Genomic DNA, 8,322 nt, shown 5'->3' on the forward strand with positions numbered 1-8,322 from the left:
GGAATGAAATTGGAAATCAGTAATATAAGAAAATTTGAGAAATTCACAAATGTTTGGAAATTAAGCAGCATATTACTAAATAAGTAATGATCAAAAATTAAATCAAAAGGAAAATTAGAAAATACTTTGAGATGCATGTAAATGAAGAAACAATATATCAAAACTTACAGAATGCAATAAAAATACTTAGAAATTGATAGTTTTAAATATCTATGTAGAAAATCTCAAATCAATAACTAACCTACCTTAAGAAACTAGAAAAAGCAAACTAAACTCAAAACAGCAAAATGAAGGGAATAGTAAAGATTAGAGCAGAAATTAATGAAATAGAGAATAGAAAAAAATTAGAGAAAATCAATAAAACAAAAATTGGCTCTTTGAAAAAAAGAAACAAAATTGACAAACTTTAAGCTAGATTGACCCAAAGAAAAACATAGAAGACTGAAATGACTAAAATAAGGAATGAATTGATTTTTGACAAGGGGGCCAGAATAATTCAAAAGGAAAAGAATAGGCTATAACAGACTGTTGGCCAACTGGATATCTACATGCAAAAGAATGAGTTTGAAATCCTTCTCACACCACATACAAAAATTAATTTGAAATGGTTCAAAGATCGAAATGTGAAAGCTAAAATCACAAACTCTTAAAAGAAAACATGGGTGAATATTTTCATAACATTGCATTAGGCAGTGATGTTTTGAAGGATGAGACCAAAGCACAGGCAAAAAAGAAAAAAAAATAAATAAAGTGGGATTCATCAAAATTTAAAAAAAACTTTTGTTTTTCAAAGAATGCCAGGGACTTCCCTGGTGGCACAGTGGTTGGGAGTCCGCCTGCCGATTCAGGGGACACGGGTTCGTCTGGGAGGATCCCACGTGCCGTGGAGCAGTTGGGCCTGTGAGCCGTGTCCTCTGAGCCTGCGCGTCCGGAGCCTGTGCTCCGCAGCAGGAGAGGCCACAGCAGTGAGAAGCCTGCATACTGCAAAAAAAAGAAAAAAAAAAAAAAGAATGCCAGTAAGAAAGTGAAATGACAACCCACAAAATAGAAGAAAGTATTTGCAAACTATATATCTTGTGAAGTACTCGCACTCAATATGTAAAGGACACAATCACCAGAGCAATAAAAAGAAAAATAACATAATTAAAACATGACAAAAGGATTTGAATATTTTTCCAAAGAAGATACACCAGTGATCAATAAGCACACAAAAAAATTCTCAGCATCATTAGTCATTAGGAAAATTCAAATCAAAACCATAATGAGATATCACTTTACATCTACTGTGATGACTAATCAAAAAGACCAGTAACAACAAGTGTTGGAGAGGATGTAGAGAAATTGAATCCCTTATACACTGCTGGTTGGAATGTAAAATGGTAAAACTGCTTTGGAAAATGGTTTGGCAATTCCTCAAAAAGTTATATACAGAGTTACCCTATGACCCAGCCATTCCAATTCTGGCTACACATCCACAGAGAATTGAAAACAGATGTCCACAAAAGAACTTGTACCTGGATGTTCATAGCATCGCTGTTCATAAGAACTGAAATGTGGAAAGAACCCAAATTCAGTTGGCAAGTGAACAAAATGTAATACAGCCATATAATAGAATATTATTCAGACACAAAAAGGAATGATGTACTGGTATGTGATACAACAGGGGAGAATTTTTAAAACATCATGGCAAAAGACCCAGGCCAGACACAAAAGGTCACGTATTGAATAATTCCATTTATGATTCTGAAGGGTCCAGCAAAGGTAAATTACTAGAGCCAGAAAATATACTAGTGTTTGCCAGAGGCTGGATGAAGGTGGAGGGAGGGAGTATGGAGTGTAATTGCTAATGGGTATGCAGTTTCTTTTTCTTTTTTAAATTAATTTGTATTGGAGTATTGTTGCTGTACAATGTTGTGTTAGTTTCTACTGTACAGCAGAATGAATCAGCTATACATATTCATATATATCCCCTCTTTTTGGATTTCCTTCCCATTAGGTCACCACAGTGCATTAAATAAAGTTCCCTATGCTATATAGTATGTTCTTATTAGTAGTCTATTTTATATGTTGTATCAATAGTGTATATGTGTCAATCCCAATCTCCCAATTCTTCCTACCGCCCTTTCCCCATTCATATCCATATATTTGTTCTCTACATCTGTCTCCATTTCTTTTTTTTTTTTTTAATTTACTTATTTATTTATTTATTTTTGGCCGTGTTGGGTCTTCGTTTCTGTGCGAGGGCTTTCTCTAGTTGCGGCGAGTGGGGGCCACTCTTCATCGCGGTTCACGGGCTTCTCACTGTCGCGGTCTTCTCTTGTTGCAGAGCACAGGCTCCAGACACGCAGGCTCAGTAGCTGTGGCACACGGGCTTAGTTGCTCCACGGCATGTGGGATCTTTCCAGACCAGGGCTCGAACCCATGTCCCCTGCATTGGCAGGCAGATTCTCAACCACTGTGCCACCAGGGAAGCCCTGTGTCTCCATTTCTGCTTTGCAAGTTAGATCATCTATACCATTTTTCTAGATTCCACATATATGCGTTAATATACAGTATTTGTTTTTCTCTTTCTGACTTACTTCACTCTGTATGACATTCTCTAGGTCAATCCACATCTCTACAAATGAGCCAATTTCATTCCTTTTTAGGGCTGGTAATGTTCGATTGTATGTATGTTCCACATCTTTATCCATTCCTCTGTCAATGGACATTTAAGTTGCTTCCATATCCTGCCTATTGTAAATACTGCTATAATGAATATTGGGATACATGTGTCTTTTTGTATTATGGTTTTCTCTAGGTATATGCCCAGTAGTGTAACTGCTGAGTCATACGGTAATTCTAATTTTAGTTTTTTTAAGGAACCTCCATACTGTTTTCCAAAGATCAGAAAGAGAAATTAAAGAAACAATACCATTTACCATTTCAACAAAAAGAATAAAATACCTAGGAATAAACCTACCTAAGGAGGCAAACGACCTGTATGGGGAAAACTATAAGATACTGATGAAAGAAACCAAAGATGACACAAACAAATGGAGAGATATACCGTGTTCTTGGATTGGAAGAATTAATATTGTGAAAATGACTATACTACCCAAAGCAATCTACAGATTCAATGCAAACCCTATCAAATTACCAATGGCATTTTTCACAGAACTAGAACAAAAAATTTTACAATTTGTATGCAGTTTCTTCTTAAAGTGATGGAAATGTTCTGGAATTATAGTGGCCATGGTTGTACAACGTTGTGAATATACTAAAACCACTGGTAAATCACAAATAAAGCAATGAACTTCATGTATTCAATAGAAAAATGTGTTATGACTCCTTTCATTTAATTATTAGGGAAAAGAATCAGTAACAAGACTGACTGACTCACCAAAAATTACTTTCCTAATAAAATTGTGACATAGCATTGTCTTGAAATTATTAAAATCAGATGATGAAGAACTAATGCCTTGTCATATAAATGTAAATTCTATACATTTCTAGGTTTCAAATTCCAAGATGCATGTTAGGACTGGGATCCATTCTTTAAAAAGAACCTTGTAGAAGGCACTTGCAGCCCATTAATAGAAATAATCATTAAAATATTACAACCTCAAATACATGTGTATATCTGTGCAACTCAGGGTAAAAGGAAGAAACATCAGGCGCTAAGCACACAGAGCAGCAAACTATCTTATACACAACAGATAAAGAGGTAAAAGCTTAAGAAGCTATATAAATGGATAAAATGGGTATCACCAACTGGGTCAGAAGAAAGCAAAGCCAATCTAGGCTTGACTGTTTGAAAAAGATTACAGTGTGTTTGCTTCCCTATCTAGGAAACTTGGAAAGGAAAAAAGAATTGACTTGTTCTCCCCTTTGAAATAACTATTCACAAACACAGTATCATAAGCTACAACTTAGGACCTGTCTTTGGAAAGAGTGTATAAACATTCTCAGATTACTTTACTTGAGTTGATGGCTTTACCTTTCTTTATCTTGTCAATCAGCTTCTTACTACCTCTCTCCTTCTAAGCTGATTTGGATTTCAGCCCATTCTGTGTAGTGGACATTATATTTTTGGCCTAATTAATATCCGTTTCCGTGTCTTTTGGAAGCAGCTCTCTGGTATTCCTTTGAGAAACAGTCTCTCCCAGTGTCTGTGCTCTTCAAGTCATTGCCAATCAGAGTCTCAACTCCCGTAACCGAGAGTGGGTGAGTGAGTGAGTGAGTGAAGTGTAGACCTCAGACTCTCCAGGAATCATCAGTCTGTATCTGGGAGGCATAAGGTAGATAAATGCTGCCCGTTCATCACTTCTGCCAGTCCCCAAAGGGAATTATTGCCCACTTATTTCTAATAGGTCCTCAGAACAGGGCCCTGTTTTGTAGAAGTTCTAGTTCTTCTGTATATTCTTTGATCCATTGAACATCTTCTTATCCTTTCAGCAAATTTCTTCCTTGGGCTGAATTTACCCATACATTACTGTGTTTCTGGTCGCTTGAATCACATTATTCCCCTTCAATTTAGGATTTTAGACACTGCTTACACCATCTAGGTTTATCTATCAACACAGTGAGAGATGGGGAAATTATTCTAGCATCCTGGAAGTAAGTCTGAAATCAGTATTGTTATTTCAGAATCACCTTCCACTGTTACCTGCCTCCTTAGTATAGACAGTTAAGAGAGGCCAGAAGAGAAACCAGATATTCTTTAAAATTTATTTTTCCTTGTGGTATGTTTTTATTCTTTCATTGGTTTGAAAAATAAAAACCAATTATCTATGTGGGATAGAGGGGTATGTGAATATACATATATATGTATATATATATATATATATATATATATATATGCATACATATACATGTATATTTATATTGTATATATAAAATGTACATTCACTAGTTCAATGGCAATATAAAAATTAATCATTAGAAAAGAAAGTATGTTTTCTTTGATTTATTAATTTAAAACCAATGAATGAATTTTGTACAGTCATCTTTTGGTCCCATTCCTATAATTCTGAGTAACTTCCTGGAAAGCCTTAACAATCTGATTATCTGTTAAATTATACCAGTGTTATTTTATTAATTCAGAATGTTCGTTATTCAATGCAAAGCTTTGATATTATGGCAAACGGCATTTCTACAGGAGGATTTCCTATCTAATGATGGAGAAATTTAGATGATTTATTCTATTTTATTCTGAAAAATTAAAAAAAAATGCCATTAAAATGGCTTTCAGTGAAAGACAATGACACAGAGAGAATATTAAAATAAAAATAAAATATAATGGGGAAATAAATAAGACTGTGGAAAGATGACAGTACTCCAACCGAGCCAAAGTTTTTTATTGTATGGGGGCAGAAAGTTAAGCAATTGCTTTAATTATGGTAACTAAAACAATATTGAAATATGGTATATTATCTAATTCACATTACCTTAACTAAGAAAGCTCAGCATGAAAGAAAAATTTTTCCCTTCCTATGAATTCTTTAAAGATATTTTCACATTAATTTTATATGAGACAATGGATCACATAATTGACAATGTCTCCAGTCTTTCTATCAATTAGGAGTCTTTCAGGTGCAAGTGGCAAAAGAAGCTAAGAAACAAACCAAAATTCACTGCCTCCCTTAATTGCAAGTCAAAAAGCAGATTGACTGGACTCAGGCCTTGAACTAGGTGAGCAAGATGTATTTCTTCATTCTTTTCCACCTGTGTTGTTTTCATTTCCCTGTCATCACAAGATGGCTTCTGGGCGTTTCCAGGTTGAAACCCTGCAGCCAAGAGTCTTTCCAGTCAAAATCTTCATTTGTCTCTTTAAACCTGATAATATGCTGATCTCTCTTATGGCCACTCCATCCAGGAGTGTGAGATCCCTCTACTTAGGGATGGTACTGGCTCCACTGAAAGAACATGGATGAGACTGAGGGAGAGAGAGCCTCCCAGTGAGAGATTGGGAAATTAGGATGAAGGTAACCATTTCTTTGTCTCTTTCCATTTAAATTTTTGGAAAAGTTTTCTATATTCACAAATATTTCATGTTGTTATTGTATATGTATTCATTTTTGTTGTTTCTGCAACTAATATATTGTTGAATCTCCTATCTAGAGCAACATGACACAGCACAGAGAATGCATATATGTGAAGATAGAGGCAAAGGGGTGTCAGATGAGGCCATAATTCTTTGAAACTTTGCACTAATCTTTGGATTTCTACTGGCCATGGACTGTTCTGGTCCTTGATAGGGGATCCCCCAGCTGAATTGTGATTTTTACTTACATTTGGAGTCATAGCAGTATTGGCAATGGCATGTGGAATGGGACTTGGTAAACTAGAAACACATTTTTTGAACAACTGAAACTAGTTTGAGGAAGATCTTATGGAAAAAACTGAACAAACATTTTGGCCAACCCAATATATCTCTTTTTCCTCAATTGATATTTGAAGTCATAAAAAAGCAAATATGGGTAAAACATAGTAAGAAATTATAAAACATATCCACCAATACTTGACTCTTACTATAGCACAATAGCTGTACAGTAAACGTACGTTTTGTCAAATTGAATCTTGAACAAGTATAATTACTTATGGAGGTGATACAAGATCATTATTAAAAGCTGGTTTTGTCAGCAGGATGCAGGCATTCTAGGAGCTCTGACCTCAATATATATGTAAATGTGCGAGTTAAATTCTTAAATGTAGCTCTCAGATCTGACAAAAGTCAAAACCATCTTAAAAATAATGCTGACTACATTGAATAAAATGTTGTTCTTAGGTCTTCTACAATTATACAACATATAACATGATTTATTTATTTTTTTACTTATTTTTTTTTTTTGCGGTACGCAGGCCTTTCACTGCTGTGGCCTCTCCCATTGCGGAGCACAGGCTCCGGACGCGCAGGCTCAGCGGCGTGTGGGATCTTCCCAGACCGGTGCACGAACCCGTGTCCCCTGAATCAGCAGGTGGACTCTCAACCACTGCGCCACCAGGGAAGCTCAACATTTTTAATATATCATCTTCATATTTTCCATTAAAGATTCCTTAGACTTTTTTTCTGTTGGAATATGTTCATTTTTATTTTTTAAAATCAGTAGATAATTTGTGATATGCTGAAGAGACACAAATACCAGCTCTTTAGGCTATTGATATTTTCACTTTAAATTGTGAGCTCATAGAATGCAGGGTCCACATTTGTATCTCTCACACTTAACTGATGCCTTGAACATCACAGCCGTGCAATAAATGACTTTGAACTTAACAGAAATAAGACTAAGGAGCCAATTGTGCATTCCTGGTACTTCATACTTAACAACTGCATCAGCCCATTTCCAACACATTTTGTTACCTGATACTTTTTAATATGTGTATAAAAAATCAATACATGATTTGTGATACTTTTAATGGATACTAAACTAACAAAAGAGCTTTACTTTATCAGACAAATTAGGGCCTGGCACAGATTTAATAAATGTTTATTGAATGAATTCATTTCAAAGTCACCTTGAATCTGGAACAATCGTTGTTTTGTAAAATTCCTGGATACAAACAAATCAGGCATAAAATATATATAACATATTTAGTGTTTTATCTTTAGTCAAAAGTTTATGGCACGCCAAAGCAAACACAAACCAAGTCACCTTGCAAGGCCATAAATTGGAGGACTGGATGAGCTTGAGTTATAATTTGATTTAATTTATGTAAAATTTCTTCACTAAGATGTCAGAGATTCATTCATTAGGTGACAGGATCCAGAGCAAATAGACTCTATTGTAAGAAAACTTTTTATTCTACACAAAATCCCAACACTATCAACCCAATGAATTTCATGGGACAATAAATAATTAAATAAGTTACCTTTCCATACTGATGTTCCTTAATATACTGAGCTCCCATTATATTTGAAAGATTTTCATTCTATAAGAAATTGATTTTGGGCTTCCCTGGTGGCACAGTGGTTGAGAGTCTGCCTGCCGATGCAGGGGACGTGGGTTCGTGCCCCGGTCCGGGAAGATCCCACATGCTGCGGAGCGGCTAGGCCCGTGAGCCATGGCCACAGAGCCTGCACGTCCGGAGCCTGTGCTCCGCAACGGGAGAGGCCACAACAGTGAGAGGCCTGCATACTGCAAAAAAAAAAAAAAAAAAAAAGAAATTGACTTCAATCTCTGTTCTTCTAAATCCTATTTTGATTAAAATGTTTCACCCAGACTAGTGGTCCCCACATTTGATAGATCATTAAAAACTTTTAAAAATATAAAGCTAGGCATATACCCTGAGAAAACAATAATTCTAAAAGAGTCATATACCACAATATTCATTGCAGCACTA

The 8,322-nt window shown here is 35.6% G+C and overlaps 1 non-coding gene across 1 annotated transcript; it reads left to right on the top strand.

Annotated features, from left to right (window-relative positions):
- Positions 1–7,134: 7,134 nt before the first annotated feature.
- On the top strand, positions 7,135–7,216 carry LOC117311388 (small nucleolar RNA SNORD83). The gene has a single exon (XR_004525593.1). It is a non-coding gene; the product is annotated as a small nucleolar RNA SNORD83 (small nucleolar RNA).
- The last annotated feature ends 1,106 nt before the right edge of the window (positions 7,217–8,322 follow it).

The sequence above is a fragment of the Tursiops truncatus genome, chromosome 2 (genome assembly GCF_011762595.2).
Source record: "Tursiops truncatus isolate mTurTru1 chromosome 2, mTurTru1.mat.Y, whole genome shotgun sequence".
In the NCBI taxonomy this organism is placed as follows: domain Eukaryota; kingdom Metazoa; phylum Chordata; class Mammalia; order Artiodactyla; family Delphinidae; genus Tursiops; species Tursiops truncatus.